This window comes from Sceloporus undulatus, chromosome 3 (assembly GCF_019175285.1).
Source record: "Sceloporus undulatus isolate JIND9_A2432 ecotype Alabama chromosome 3, SceUnd_v1.1, whole genome shotgun sequence".
Classification (NCBI taxonomy): domain Eukaryota; kingdom Metazoa; phylum Chordata; class Lepidosauria; order Squamata; family Phrynosomatidae; genus Sceloporus; species Sceloporus undulatus.
In genome coordinates, this window is record NC_056524.1 from 214162156 (window position 1) to 214178081 (window position 15926).

The 15926-nt window shown below is 38.9% G+C and overlaps 1 protein-coding gene across 1 annotated transcript in view; it reads right to left on the reverse strand.

Moving 5' to 3' along the window:
- Positions 1-15926, reverse strand: part of HPSE2 (heparanase 2 (inactive)) — a 180670-nt gene that overhangs the window by 158513 nt on the left and 6231 nt on the right. The gene's annotated exons all lie outside the window — the stretch shown is intronic.

The window sequence follows — 15926 nt, forward strand, 5'->3', positions numbered from 1 at the left end:
AAATATGTCACTGTATCATCTTCCAGTCTCACAAAAGAAGTCAAACCTTAAGCTAGAAGCAGTCAACACTGACAGTGTATACAATTCATTCCCATCTGCACTTTGTTTTGGGAGACATCTCTCTATACTGTCTTCCTTATTACCGCATGTCTCCAGCTCTAGATTCCTGACAGCCAACATATTTCATTCACTATTTCTGCTTACTTTCTCATGAAAAGGTTTGCCTAAATGAGATCAACTCAAGGTCTTGTTGCATTAAATAAAACATCATATGCCGTGGTCTGTTAAATTCTTGACAATCCCTATTTTGGCACAAGTACAGAATCATAGAGTTGGAAGGGATGGTACATGCCTTCCAGTCTAATCCACTGCCATGAAGAAATACACAATTAATCACTTCCAAAAGATAACCACCCAGTACCTAATACCATCAGCCACACCTTCAGAAGGTGGCATAAAAAGCTGACATTATTAACACAGCCATTATAGATCATTTCATTGTCTCTCAAGACATATCAGTAAAACATGCTTCGAAATGAAGCACCAATGTCTGTTATTAAATTAGAATTTATTTGCAATCTTGCCTCTACTTTAAATCAGTTAGGATTGTGATAGCTTTCCCACTACAGAAAGGAATTGTGCCAATTAAGGGGTTAAATTAGTTCAGTAATAAAATACATGCTGCCACTCAGGGCACTGTTGTAAATGTGTTCTGTGTGTACAGTACATTTGACTGCACAAAAATGTGGAAAGCTGACTGCTCTCCTTTATTTCATGGCTTTTAGTTCCTCTGTTAATAGATTTCCCTCCCTTTTTAGTCATGATTATGTGTCTGAGTCTGTATATGTTAGGTTAGCGTAGCATTTTGGGCATCTGGCAGTGTACTCTAGCCCATGAAAAATTAGGTCTGTTAGGTTTATTGTAAAGTTCTGTTGGTTTTGCAACCTAGCATGGCTAACTCATCTTAAATAATATTGTACCACCAGGAAAGAGAACATGAAGGACCCCTGCAGGATATCACAAGAAAGGTATCAGGGAAAAGGAGAGTAGCTACCTATTGTCATTTCAGAGACCTCCAGAGCTCTGGAATCAATCAACATTGTTTATCAGCTAGCACATGCTCCATCATCCCATTTTTAAATTGCTTTCAAAATTCCCTGGTTTCTCCCTTTTCCTCCCACTTTCTCCTTTCATCCTGGTTTACTTCAATTGCTGCAAACTGAGTTCAAAGTACAAAACAGTTTGCACCCAGTTAATTCAGCATAGGGAGGGGAGGGGCAGAATCTAGCTCTTCCCTGTAACCTTAGGCAAAAGCAAACTGCTGCAACATCTACTACTGTGTTTTTCTTCATTAATAACTTTTGTCATCTTGACCACACCCTTGATGTTGCTTGGCCACATGTGCCTTGGTTTTCAACTGTAAAATTTTGGAGGATATGGACTAGTTCCATAGTATCTGCAGGGCTTTCTTGCAGTTTTCCCTAAACTACTGCTTTATAGATGGTAGAATTCAAAGATATAGTCACGTTAGTCTGTAGAATCAGTATGTAGAGAGATCTTGTAGCACCTTTGAGACTAACTGAAAGAAAGAAGTTGGCAGACAGACAGAGGAAGTAGACTGAAGTCTACAAAAGCTCATGCTGCCAACTTCTTTCTTTCAGATAGTCTCAAAGGTGCTACAAGATCTCTCTGCATGCTTTACAGTTGTGATTGACTACAGCCTTCATCATCTCCAGAATGTATGGCCAATGCTGCACAAATGAGTAAGCTGCAGACAGAGATGAATGGCAATGATGATAATAGAAAGATGATTCGAGTTGGGAAGGGAAAGATAGTAGAAGGGAAGTTGGCTGGAGATGATGGAAGTTAATAAACAACAAACACAGACGGCCTCTCTTTAGCATGCTTGGAAAGTTACTTTTTAAAGCTACTCCCTCACCAGTTGTAGACAAAGCTTTATAAACATGGCCACCAGTGCCATCTCACTTCCAAGTGCAGAACAAAAGCCAGAATGAAAGGTGTCCAGACAGACATGCTCAAAGTTTCCCAGCAGATACTTGATCCATCATCTTTCCCTAAATGGAAGTTTGAAGACATCAGATGGCAGTAAATTGAACCCAGATGGCAAAGAATTCTATATACAGATAAGAATTAAACAAACATCAAACAGCCACTGATATGAATCCTTCCTTACACAACTGTCTACCTTCCATGAACAATCAGTATTGGGTTCCAACTTTAGAAGCTTAAACTTGCTTTTCGTCTCTTGTATGACTTTTAACATCTTGGTCTGATGAAGAAGCCAGTGAAGCTTTGAAAGCTTGCATGAAGTATTTTATGAATTTTGGTTGGACAATAAATGTATCATTCTTTTGTGGATTTTGTTGTATTTTGCTACATGGCCAACATGGCTAGCCCTGAATATGCTCAAGTAGAGAATGACAGAGTTCACCCCACCCCAGTATAATCTGAGGACTGGGTGACTGGCCTTCCCAACATACCTTCATGTAGTGACAATGTATAATTTATAATTTAAAAGACATTTGATAACGGGGAGTGGAAAATAACTACACCTTTCTTAAAAGTTGGCCACTTGTGAACAAGTCTTAATGTCACAATAGGCTACTGGAGCAGAGGGAGGCCTGAAATGGCTATAAAAACTGTTCATTGTTTATAATTTTCCCATCCTGCTTTTTTGTTCACAATCATGTCACTTCTGGATAGTCACAAGAGCCCCAGCTGGCAATATCCACATTCACAATTTACTCATCCCTGCCCGACCTACTCATGGCCCTGAAACTAAGGAAAGGGAAGGAGAGGATAACCACTTAGTTTGCCTGAGGTTGCTAGGCAGCCGGCTCAAATGCTTTGCAGTCCAAATGATTTTTGCTGGTACCAGAAACAGATATACACTGCTCCCTCGGGTTACGAAATTAATTCGTTCCGCGGCCGCTTTCGTAACCCGAAAAGCCTTCGTAAGCCGAATTGCCATAGGCGCTAATGGGGAAAAGCCGCGTTTCGTGCGAAAAAGTGCCGAAAAGCACCAAAAATTTTTTTCGTAACCCGAAATAAATTCGTAACCCGGAACAATTATTTCCAATGGGATTTTTTCGTATCCCGGAAATTTCGTAACCTGGGTATTTCGTATCCCGAGGTACCACTGTATACCAGTGTACCTATTAATCATATACAGGATGAGCAGAGGCTTATACCTGTCCGTATTCACCTTTATAGGATGCTCTCAGTATCACTTTTGACCTTAGAGAAAATCTATGAGATAACTACTGATTATGATTCATAATCAGTACATAACTTCCATACAGATGAGTGCTTATACTTTCAAATCAAGTTATACAAATCAAGCCAGCCCTTTTCAAATCAACAAATCAAATACAATCATTCCAAGAGTGATGCAGTATGTAGCAATCATGAGCATGACCTGGAAGCCAGGAAGGCCTTGTTTCAAATGTCAGTTTGTCAATACAGTGCTCCCTCGGGTTACGAAATTAATTCGTTCCGCGGCTAATTTCGTAACCCGAAAAACCTTCGTAACCCGAATTGCCATAGGCGCTAATGGAAAAAAAGCCGCGGCTCTGCCGCGGCTCCATTTAAAACAGCGCCGGGGTTTTTTCGTAACCCGAAAAAACCTTCGTAAGCCGAAACAATAAATCCCTGTGGGATTTTTTCGTATCCCGAAAAATTCGTAAGCTGGGTAATTTGTATCCCGGGGTACCACTGTATACTCACTAGGTGTCCCTTTCTGGTTAAGTGGCATGTCTCAAAGGGGCCATTCACATTACCTTTTACATTGGTTTTGAAATCGATTCTTGCACGTGAAGTTCATATTGGGCCCGATTCTGTCACAATCCATGTCGAGGCTTGCACAAGGAAATGCCCCTTACCCCGGGGTATCCAGAATCGGGCTAAAATCCATCTTTTCTCAAAAGACCCGGGTTCAACGAAATATGAACTTGCCCTCGATCATGTTCGGGGCACATTCAGGGAGGGTTTAGGGTCAGGGGGCGGGCAGAGGTCAGAGCATTCCCTCCCCTCATCAGAAGGGAGGGGGGAGGAGGAGGAGGAAAGAGCCGAAAAAAGGGGAATCGCTGGATGCAAAGGGTGACAGGAGACAAAGAGGGAGTGACTGATGGGGTCAATTCAGGGCAGGTCGGGGGGGCAGAAGAGGCCAAACTTCTGCTATCCATCAGGGACCATTTCCCTTTGATTTTGATTTTTTTAAAATTATTTTTGGCGAAAAATGTGCATGTTTGTAGGTAAAGATATATAGATATATATATATAGATATATAGATAGATCGTGAGCAGGAGAAAGGGTCAATTCAGGGCAAGTCAGAGCACTACAGCAAAGGAAGCCTCTGCTATCCAGCAGAGACCTTTTTCCTTTGGATTTTTTAAAAATTATTTTTAGCGAAAAATGCACATATTTGGAATGACTGCTGCAATGAGAATGAATGGCAATGAGAATGAATGGCCCATTAGAATTCGAATGTAATGTTGCAACTTGGCAAATTGATACAGCTGTTGCTACTGTCTTCAGGGGTATTTTTTCCTTTGGAATGACTGCTGCAAAGCGAATGAATGTTAGAAATCGAATGTAATGCTTCTCTTTCCAATTAGGCAAATTGGCAAATTAATACAGCTTTTGCTACTGTCTCTAAGGAATTCAGGGGTAACCTAGGGAAAGCAACAAAAAAAAGCGCATCCTTTTCTGACATTCTGAGGTGAGGAATTAATTTTGTTGTTGTTGTTGTTGTTATTATTATTATTATTACCTGTGTATGAGGCATTCTGGGGGGCCAAGGGAGTGAGATACGGTCTACAGAGATGGCACTAGCTTTCATTTTGGGGTTGAAAATGGGGCCAAGGGCAGATCATAATCTACAACACTGACCCAAATGCCCACAACACACACACACCCCAGAGGTTTTTAAATTTGACAAGTGGTGCCTGGTCCTTTAAAAAAAAGGGAGGGGTGGAAAGCACACTTCTGATGCCCCTATCAGTGCTGGAAACATCACCTATGACCATTGCGGAACTAACTTTGATTGACAGCCAGGCGCCTTCACCTTAAACCCGAATTCTCCAAGAGGGCATTCGTGTTAAAATGCCCCTGATTGGTAGTCAGCACTTGATTCCGGAGAGATTCGGGAGGGAGCCCCCCGAATTTGACCAGTTCCTTCCAGAGCAATGCCACCAGTGTGAATGAGGCCAAAGACTGCTGCAGTTTCTCTCCTCTTCTGTTATTTCAAGCACCAGAGAAAGGGGACAGAAAGTATTTGTTTCTCTTTCCCCACCAGTGTCCAAATTTATGCATCTTTTGTTTAAGTAATGGTTTCAGAACAAACTTCAAATCTGAAACTGAGTTTGATCCTGGCTTGTTTTCACTTACCATATTTATATATTCTATATTCCAGCTTTCCAGAAAAAGGTGGACAAGATACTGAACAACAATAAAATACATACTAAAACCAAAAATTTAATTATAACAACATAAACACAAACAGACAATTTAAAAACACAATAATAAAACACATAGCCAATACAAAAAAAGAAAAGAAAACCAAAACCATGTTGGCAGCGCAGCTTGTGTACCAAAGACTTTCTTGGATAAAAAAAAAAACATTAACAACTTTTGTTGGTGGGTTTAACCATTGCTTTAAACAAAGCTTTCCTCCCATCCAAAAAAGTTGTTAATGTCACTGGGTACTGTGATTCATTTAAAAGCAGGATGGAGTGCTTCTTACCACCTCTTCTTTGCCACAAAAAATGATGAGGAACAAGAAATGCTATTGACCTAATTTAAAGATTCTGTAAGAAACAGAGCGACAATGGCACAAAATATTTTTGGGACTTAGAAAAGACTTTATTTTCCAGATACTGTCAGATATTCTCGGGTACTAACTTTGAGCAATGAGAGCAAACTACTTAGGTGCACTAAATTATAATTTATTCAGCCTACTGCTTTTCTTTCACAATCTTTGTCAATGGCACTGTAAAGCAAAACACTCTGGTTTCTGCATGTTCTGTCACAAAATACTTCTTTAAATATTCTCTTTTCTAGTTGTGGCCTGATGCCTTCCTTCCTTTTCTCCTTCACACGCCATGAAATGGAGTTCAAGGTGAAGCTATATACAGAGGGGAACAGACTATAGAGCAGTATTAGTATTCAACAGTTTCCAAGTAGTTGTATCAGGGGTGGAGAACATTTCTTCTGTCAAGGGCCACATTCCTTTGAGGGTAATCTGTCAGGAGCTGAACGCTAACAGCAGGAGAGTCCAGAATGAAGTGTGATTAAGGTCACTGCACCCCCTTTCTTTCTGCCACACCTTTTCTTTCTCCCTTTAGCTTTCCTTTCCTCTTCCTTTCATCTCTCTGAACCACCCCTGCACCTACCACCTCCTTCCTGCCTGGCCCACTGGGTTGCTGGGAAACATACAAATTGCTTCTCCCAATATGATAGTAATCACTTACAGACGGCTTCTGAAATAAGGGTGTGGGACCACAGCCCTAAGGCCACAGGCTGAATTATATAGAACAAAATATACAGGTGCTAATCTGACTATGATATAGTTGAATGGGAGATAAAATAACCTTCTAGCAAGCAGTGGGGTGTGCTGAGGGAGGAAACAGATCCAGTAGTACCCACCTATGGCAAAAAGTGGTGTAACATTCAGGAATGGTGTTGCAATAAGAAGAGAAATATGTGTGAAGAGCACAGATTTCATGTACCATCACCCAGGTATTCCTTGAAAATATACAGTCTCATCCTGGCAAGTATTTTGCTGGTTGTGTAGAAAAAGATTAAGCATTGTTACTGTAAGAGGAGTTAATCTAGGGCAGCATTCCCCAATATAGCATTCTGCATGCAGTCTGTTGGTTGGGGTGATAACTGTAGTCCAACATATCTGAAGGATGTAAAATTGGGGAAGAAAGGACTATGAGTAGTCTTCTAGCGTGACTTGTTGCTGTTTTTCTTGTATGCTATCAAGTTGTTTCCAACCTATTGCAACCCTAAGGTGACCTATGATGGGATTTTCTTGACAACATTGTTCAAAAGCAGTTTGCCATTGCTTTCCTCTGAGTGTAAGAGACTTGTGACTGGCGCAAGGTCACCCAGAGGGGGTTCCATGGCTGAGTAGACATTAGAAACCTGGTCTCCCTAAGTCTGAGTCCACACTCAAATCAGCTACACCACTATAATACTAAAGTAAACATTGTGGTGTAAACAAAAGGGCCATTAACACCACCTCTGGCTCTCTAATATATATTAACTGACTTAGGAATTAACTTTCATGGCTTTACATGGTCTTTGTTATGAAGTTCCAAGTTACAAAGTAAGCAATTAAAAAAACATAACGATGAAGGTGGGCATAATGCAGCTAAAGAAACCTGATACCAAAGACAAAAAGAGAGGGCAAAATGTGAAACTGAGTAAGAAAAGTGATCCACATACTGAGGTTCTGACAATAGTTCTGTTGGTGTATTGTGATATGTTCATTAAAAACTCTCACCTACCACCCTTGTCCCGGTTTCATCATTTTGCTTTAGCCATTTAAAATAAACATTACTAAAGTGGTCTTCCAGAATACCTATTTTAAAGAATACCATACAGTTCAACACTATGCATGTTTATTAGGGAGCCCATCTCACTGAGACAACCAAGACTTACTCCCATGTATAGAGAACCGCAGTTTTGGAATTATATTGGGGATTAGTCCCAGAGAAGGGTTGATGTATAGTGCTGAGAGTTCTTGTACTTGCTTGCTATATACCCACTGGATCATTTGGCATTTATTGTGCGTATTGGTTCAGGAAGACAATGCACAACCATGCTGAGCATAGTCACTCATACAGCAGATTCACAGATGCAGTATGAAGGGAGCACACCCATGTGGCAGGTGGGTGAGCTGCGGCTGATTGCAAGATACAGAATCCAGAGTTTAAGTGGCTAGAAAATGGAAGGGGCTGAGTGAGGGGTCCCTAAGGCCAGAGTGTAATGGAATGTAAAGCCTTCTGTAGGCTGCATCTTGCTGCCTGTTATAGCATCCCCAACCAAAATATATAAGAATGTACAGTATAAGAATGCTCTTGAGACCTTCACAGTAAATTACTAACCAGAAACTCCATCCCCTTGCTAGAAGAGTGTGTTCTACACTTTCCATAAAGTGGGTTCAAAGCATCCCTAGGAATTTTCCACCTGGGGACACCCTTTGTAGTAAGAGAAAAAAATCCAGTGGCAATTGGTTTATTCCACACTATATTCATCAATTTTCTCTAAGCTGGTATCATAGGACAGAAAAACACCCAGCCAACATGAAACAGAGGGTAGTTTGTGAGTCCACTGAAACCCTTTCTCTCTGGGGGTAGGTTCTGCATTCTTTTGGTTGACTTACAAACCTGAGCAAATATTTCCCAGGAGTTAGAACACCCACCACATAGCAACAGGCACAGACCAGTTTGAAAGCTTTGTTTAAACTTTTCAGACTAATACCAAATGAATTTTCAAAGAAACTTTAATGACACCTTCTACTTGACTTTTTTAAAAAGCCCCTTTCCTACTTATGGAAATAAGTGAGGCAGGGCAACACTGGAAAGTGAGACATCCTGCAGGGATCAAACCCCCTGTCTCTTGGTCATCAGAAAAGAGCCAGTAAATGGAAAGCTGTAAAACTCTGAAAATAGCTAGTTAAAAAGGTCACGGCCATTAAAATGGCTTCTACAATTTCTCTCATCTTCCTGGCTAGAAGTTTTTTAAAAAGCACTCAGTGGCTGGAATGGCTGGGCCCTGGCATAAAATCAGATAAGGTAAGTATGGTACCCCCAAGGGGATTTATGCTAACTACCATAATGAGAAATTGTTAATTGGGTAGATTGGGGTAGGACTAGAGGATGTATTTGTTCTGGTACATGTGTTTGCTTCTAAGCAAACTAAAAGGGTTAGAAAACTGAATTAATAATGTAAAGCAGGAAGTTTTCTGCACAGAGTAATTTAAATGTATCTTGCCCATAAAAATGCTGTCTCCCTCCTATGCTCACCACTAAGTAGCTTTAAAAAGACAGCAGTGAAGGATCTTTCTACTGCAGCTTCTTAGTTCTTTGTGGATTTCTTAACTTGGCTATTTCTTTTGACATACTAACAGAGCAGCTTCACACTAAAAATAACCCAGAGATAAGAACCCAAAATAGGTAGTGTTTGCCTAGTGCAGTTTCAGGAATTGACTCAAGCGGCTGGTGTGAAAGATGGCGCTTGACCTTCCTTTTAGGTCATAATATAACTGTGTACTTTTTCCTTTCTTTTCTGCCTACATAGTAACACATTTTGCCTTCTGAATTACCTCAAAAGGACAAAATCATAAGTGTACAGACTACCCAGCAAGTTTCTATGTTCATTCTCCAGATGTTTTGAATTGCAGCTCCCATCAGTCCCAACCATCATGACCAGTTGCCAGAGATGATACAAATTGTACAACAATATTTCAGGAGGATAAGAGTCTGGGGAAAGCTGAGCTAGGCAATCCCAGCATCTGGCTGTCATTCCTAAAGATGTGTTACAAAAATACTCATAATCACACACTACACTAACTTCAGTAGGCCTTACTCCCAATTATGTATTATTGGGACTTCAGCCAAAACGTGGACAGTATGCTTAGTGCAGGTCACACTAGAATAAAAGATATATGTACAAATTATGATGTGTAATAATATCAAGAATTACTACATCATGTAGACGGCTGAAGGCAGAAAAGTGGGAGTGAGGAATTGCTTTCTTTATCCATCCCCATTTTTGTTTTTTCTCAAGGCCGAAAGGTGAGTTGTAAATTTCATGGGTCTGGGACCTCTCTTTTGCTTGTACATAGTAGGTCTAGAAAAGCAGATTTTAAATAATCAGATTTGTATTAATAGTCCCCTACTTAGATTACTTTCTTCAGATTGGAGGGTATACACTATGCAAAGCTGGACACTTGCTACACATGGAAATCTCTCTGATTAGAGCTTTATTACTCTATGACAATGTGTGCAAACTCTGGAGTTTCATTCATTCTTCCTTGGGATGTAGCAAATTGTTTCAAGCACTCAGGTCAGACATTTTACCTCTTTTTCTTTGACAATTCTTATCTAATCCTCTGAACACAATCACCTTCATGTCTGCAGTCCACCAAGAAATCCTTTAGATTTCGAACAGTCCCTTGTCCTTCTAACCATTATACACCTACTCAAAACAGAAGGGCTCTGGAAAACATGAGGGGATGGAAAGAAGGGTTAAAAAGGAAATAGTCATGGAATTGCAGTATTTTTATAGTACAAAACAAGAAATAGGACCAGCGGTGCGGCAGCCACCAGATATGAGATGTCATGAAAGGGCAGCATTAGCTATTTTGTATTATTTTATTTTGAGTTCCAGGAAAACAGAGAGGGACTTGTCAAATTTCCCATTTAGGTTCCATAACAAGTTGATCATTCTAAGATACTCTGTTCATTGCTGTTGAAGTGAGAGTATTTGTTATTCTCTTTCTCTGGTATCAAAAAGTCCCATGACATATCTGATTGAATATTTCTGATCTTGTTTTTCCATAAACTTGGGACACAGCAATTGCCAGGGAGGAGTAATATGTAAGCAGAAACATGTTTGCTGTATCCCCATCCAAATCTGTAGAAATAGGACATCCATAACATGTAACTTTGACATATGATGTGTTCAGTGTTCTGCATTGTGGAGAAACTAACAGCTGATATTTCTTCCTTTAATGATTTATATTAACTTGCTAATATACAAAAGAAGATACAGCAATACTGCTGCAACAAGCCAAACTGCAACCTCCTTGGGGTATGTGAGTAAATTTTGCCAGGGTTTTGGTTCATAAACTATGATCTGAAGGGGCTCATTCAGATAGGCCATTACTTCCTGTTTGTTTTAAATGGAGAGTACCACTCTGGTCCACAACACTGTATTTATTTATCAATCTGATATGTATCCTTCAATTTACAATTTTCAAAACAGTTTACCAAAGCTTTGGTTAAAAATATTACTCTGAACTCGTTGATTTTATTTAGGACAGCCACCTAAGAAATACATGCCTGCCATGCACTTGAAGGCACTGTATCTCAGTGAGAAATCTGAGAAAACTCTTTGTGAGCTCCTTGACAGCTGCTGACAGCCAGAGAAGACAATACTAAGTTAGATAGATTAGAGATGTGTATAAAGGTTTGAACTGGCTTAGTAGCATTTTTTTCACACACAGTTGCTAATGCCCTAATGGAGACAGTCATGGATAGAAATGCTTATCAAAACACAATGCAACACTTCGTAGTAATTATATTCCTATTCTAATTCCTGCATTTCTGGGCAGGGAATGGTATTGGGGCTACTCCATTGAAAACATTTGCATTCAATTCAACTTGACACCTAGATTTACAGGAGGCATATATCCTCTTCACCTGTACACTTTTCATGCAAAATAAACCAGACATATACTAATCATATCTTTCACTACTGTCATCCTCATCAGGACCTCAGTTAGATTAAGGTACTTATATAGACCCAAAGCACCACTAACCACAACACAGTAGTGTTACAAAGTGGACTCACTTCATGTGGAATGTTTGTTTTACTGCCTTGAAAAAGATTGTTATGGTCTAGCTTGCATCCTACATCCCAAATAGCCAAGGCTATGCCTGAAATTTGCACAAACTCCTTACAAAATCATTTAGCAAAACCTCCTCAAAATACCAAGCGAGACCTCCTCAAAATGGACAAGTAAGAGGGGTGTTGATGGAATAACAACTAGGTAATTTATAGATATATACTCTTAAAATTTGCAAGAGTTAGATGTACTGCAGCTTTCAAAAGTCAAAGACCAAACACAGTCTAGTAAGTGTTAAAGCACTTGTTCTAGGACTATTAATCTCATTAATGTTTTTAGTAAATTATCCAAATGAGGTTTGAACCAATTCTCAGTAAATTTGCATTCTCATAAAACAGTTCTGAAGACTAATTCACACACGTAGTTGTGAGCATCATAAAGCATTAATGACAAATGTGAGGGAAGAGAGGAATATTTGTAAGATTGTGCCTGCTGCCCACTGTATTTTTAAAGTGTATTTAAGATGATAGATTTTTAATATACCATATAGTAAGGTCATTGTGATGCCGTTTTGAATTAATCAAAAAGATTTTTTTAATCTATTTAAATTTTTTAAATATACATTCATATAAATCATGTAATCAGCTAAAAAAAAAAGGGGGGGGGAAGTAATCACATAGCCTGCTGCTAAAAATGAGATGTTTTTAAAAATCACATCCTACTTTTACTAATAAGTTAATATAATAGAAATCTCAGTGACCATTTGCATAAAATTCTGCAGACGCACCAGTGGATATGTGCACTCATATTTTTTAAGAAAGACCTCAATAAATTAAGGATTTGACATAGTTTTCAGCTGAGATTATACCAAGACCATTAGTGGAAATTTCCAAATTTTATTTAACCACTCTTTAAATAGGCCAGATCACATATCTTTCAATCTTGCAATTATTCCCCCTTTTACAGAAAGTAAGCTGTGGCCATGAGGTGGGATATCTAATTATTATCAAGAGAACAGTGAGGCAAAGAGTTCAAATCCTCCCCTCAAATTGGCTTGGAGGCCATATGCCAACTATTTTAAAAATAATAACTACTTGAACTACAAGACATCTATTACATCTAGATTGGTCTTCAGAGACTTCCTTAGAAATATCCTTTAGTAATCATCACTATCAGAAACAATACACTGGGCTTGATAAATGGACTGGTCTGGGATTATGAAGCCACCAGCTGCCCCTTAGTCATCCACACTGCTTTCCATGCTCCCTGGCTGCACTGAACTCCCTATTATACTGAATTCCTTCATAGGAACCATGATCAGCTTGAGTGCCTTTTGCAAATTTAGATTGGTATGCTATCTAAATGGGCAAAGATAGTTGAAAACAGACTATCAGTGTGCTGGCAACCTACCAACTGAGGTACTGCAATTCGTGGAATTTGAGGATGGTCTTGAAACTTCAGATGGTACAAAATAGTGGTTGCTAGAGTGCTTAACTGGGAGTAGGTGATAGAGATACATTACTTCAGTTTTTTATCATTTCAGCTAGCTTCCATTTCATGTTCCAAAGCCTAGTTTAAAATTTAGGTTTGTTCTTTAAAGTCCATTAAACCTTGGGCCAAAGATTCTTCTCACCCCGATCAGAGACCTTTCTCGACATTTCCCCACCAAATACGTTGCAATTAGTGAAAGGCTTTTCGCAATAACAGCTTCTCACTTGCACAGTGTTCTCCTAAGGAAGTCTGCTTAGGCCCTCCCTTCCTTGATGTTTATTTCAGCACCAGGCAAAGTCTATTTATTTTACTGATTGTCTTAAACTGTTTCAGATTGCTGAATTTAATTTCTTTTCTTGATTTTTTTAAAAATTATTCAATTTACAAATTTGTTCATCCTATGCATTTTTATACCTTTGATGTTTTAAGTGATGCTCTTGGATCTACAATATTTCAATTGCTGTCTGTGTTTTTATCATATTGCATTATATTTGAGCCAGCATGGTGTAGTGGTTTGATCATTGGACCATGACTCTGGAGGTCATGGTTCAAATCTCCACTTTTCACCATACAATGCTTTTTCACCATACAATGCCTCCTTCATGTTTTCATTGTCATAAACAAATAGAGAAGCTGTTTAAGTATAACGAACAGTTGGGTGTAAAGTAAGGAATGAGAACATATATATTTAGAAAGTGAGGGGAGACACTCTTTCTTATATTGTACATCCTCCTTGGGTGGGTGCTTTAGAAAAATGTGGCTTGTAAACAGATTTGAAGACTGGGCTTTTCTATGTTTGCAAGACTGGGTTTTCTAGATCCCCAGCAATCTTAATGTTCATAACAGTCGCTTAAACAAGCTGTAGAAGGTTATCCAAAGATACAAAAGCAAATAGAAAGAGACCTGAATAGAACAGGGAAAGTAAAGATGCTTAGATCAGGTAGACAGTGGTGGGCAGGGAGAGGTTATCAAAATAGTTAAGGTATGGATATGTAATGCTAAATGTGAGTGCACATATAGTCCAACCATCCCCATCACTGAAGACATTTTAAGCTTTACATTTTTATGCCTGGAACTGGAGACACAAAAGTCTAAGATGACATCCTATACTCCAGAAAAGAGCAAGGCGACAAAGCTACATCTGCTACAAAATGTGCAGACGTCTTCTTTGTATAATGCCTCATTTGGAGGCAGGCCAGTGAAATTTCCTATATGAACCAGAATGGTATTGTGTATATTTCATCAGCAGTTGCAGAAGGGTCTTTTTATGGGGGAAGTGGTTGCTATAATTTTACCTTTTTTGTTATGTTATTAAATGAGTTTATAGTTTTTAATTAATGGCTTTTTAATTGTGTTTTATCATCAGTTGTTTTTTTTTTTTTTTAGCTCTGTCTTGTTTTTAACTTGTCTTGGGCTGCCTTGAGTCCAGTGTTAGAAGAAAGGCTGCCTGGCTGATCAGACAGAAGAATGGATGGATGGACAGATAGATAGCTTGAATGCTATAAAAATGAAGGGAACAAGGATATAGTCAAATGCTTTGAGAAGCATTTTGACCTGATTGATATATTAACACTATTATCAGTAGCAGACTAGATTAGACCTAAATTTCCTCATGACATGCATCTGCTTGAATTTATTCCAAAATAATACAATCAGTCATATGACTGTCTTTAAAAAAAAACAAAAAACAAGGAAGGGCGAAAAATTTGGTTAGAAGAAAGGGAATTAGAAGAAATAAGTTAGAATTAAGTGTTTTTGATTTGTGTATGTATGTTTATATTTTTTGTATGTATGTTTTGTTTCTGGTTTGTTTTTTCTCTTTGGTTACTATGATATAAAATTTGGCTATTATTGTTTTTTTGTTATATTTTATTTGTATAATAATTTTTAAAAAAAGGAAGGAAGGAAGGATGGATGGAAGCTCTACTATCTAATGACACAACGCTAATCACATACATGAACAAAACAGACAATAATCTCACATCACCAGTATTGCATTGCTCATTCTGAAGCTACATAAACTGATGGGACATTTCATCTACATCCCATACTATAATCCCAGACTCCCAATGGTACATTTAAATTAAATTTAAATTAATATGCTTAATTTTTTTAACTTGAATTATAGTCCCATTTAAAAGTCTTATAGATTATTGTTTATTACTTGTTATGTTTAGGAAATGCAATTAACAAGCCAACTAGTGAGTGGGTGGGTTGGAGACTCACAGAAGGTCCTGCTTGCCGTTCCTGGAGCCTGTGCATAGAAGCCAGTAAGAAAGCTTGGCCTGTGGGCAGGAAATCCCCCTCACCACACCTTTCTGATTTACACTGATCCCTGATACACACCACATGTGTCCCCTCCCTCCTTCCCCCCCATTTGCAATGGTTCTGTTCCACATTTAAGTGATGAAAAGTTAAGACCTGTGGTTACAACTTCTATGAGAAACTTCATTTTGAAGGGCTGTTACATTTCAACTTTATTGCCATGAGGAAAAATGAAGAAACAAAAGGCCACAGTCACTCAGCAGCAAAGAAACCTGGGCGAAGACATTTAATAAGTGTAAGTTCCCCTCCACAACTTGTTGAAATACTGACCTTTGGGCTGAGTGAACACTTATTTCTGCAAATGTTTAGTGTGAGCCACCCACAGCCCTTGGTCAGAGAAGCTTTATGCTACAGTCTCAATTTCTCCTTTTAATTTTTTAAAACAGTAGCAGTTTCAACAAAGCAGGTTTTGGACTGGAGGGGGGAGCAGGCAGGAGTATAAGGAAGAGACCAGGAGGCTTTATCAGGTGAAATTGAGAGTGTGCCTGTGAAATGAATCTCAGAGTTG